This window comes from Tupaia chinensis, unplaced genomic scaffold (assembly GCF_000334495.1).
Source record: "Tupaia chinensis unplaced genomic scaffold, TupChi_1.0 Scaffold000201_1, whole genome shotgun sequence".
Taxonomy (NCBI): domain Eukaryota; kingdom Metazoa; phylum Chordata; class Mammalia; order Scandentia; family Tupaiidae; genus Tupaia; species Tupaia belangeri.
The window spans coordinates 1,456,606-1,457,509 of NW_006159676.1; positions in this window are offsets into that span (position 1 = coordinate 1,456,606).

The following is a 904-nucleotide window of genomic DNA, read 5'->3' on the forward strand; positions in this document are numbered from 1 at the left end:
TTTTTTTTTTTTTTTTTTTTTTTTCAGTATCCTATAGGACACGTGCACTCACTTGCCAGAGAGACAGAGAAAGAGAGACAGAAATCAAAGAATCACCCTCCCATCCCCCAGGGAGGACAGCCATGCTGCAATCCCTTGTCCTCCATTCTTCTCTCCAGATCTTGGGTACGCACGCACACACGCCCAGCGTGTTTTAACCTCCCGGGTCCGGGACTCGAACCGTGGTCGATGGGAGTCCAGCAACGTAACCATGACGCCAACTGCTAGTCCCAAATTTCTGTTGGTTTAAGGTATGCAGTTTACAGTAATCTGTCACGGCAGTGTTCGCGGCCAGCCACAGGACACCCATGCACAGGTAGGGACGTGGGGGAGACAGAGACAGAGACAGAGAGAGACAGAGAATTCCGAAACTCGCTGCTGCTCCACCTCGACTCTCCACACACCCCCCCTCCGTGCACACCCCGTGCCGGGAATGTGCGAGCGCGCGCGTCTATTTGTAGCTGGGGGAACAGATCCTTTGCAGTTTAATTTTAAATCTCATCACCAATTGAATAACGCAAACCACCAGGCAGGGGGGACGCCGGCCACTTGAAACGGGGGAGCTGCCTCCCTGCCAGCGGCCCCTGGGTCCCAGCGCAGGAAGCCTGAGGCTTTGACGCCGCCCACACCGACGCGCACGGGGTCTCCCCCATCGGCCCGTGCCCGTCTTGAAAATGTCAGGCCTGGTTTCTGACAGGTGTCTGACCTCAGCACGGGGAGGTACGATCCCCAGACGCCTGCTGCTGCAGAGGGGGGCCCTGGCCTCCCTCGAGCAGGGGGTCAAACGCCCGGAGGCCTGGGGGAACGTAAGCTCCGTGGGCAGCCTGCCAGGAGCTGGCTTCGGCTGATGCCAAACAAATGTGGG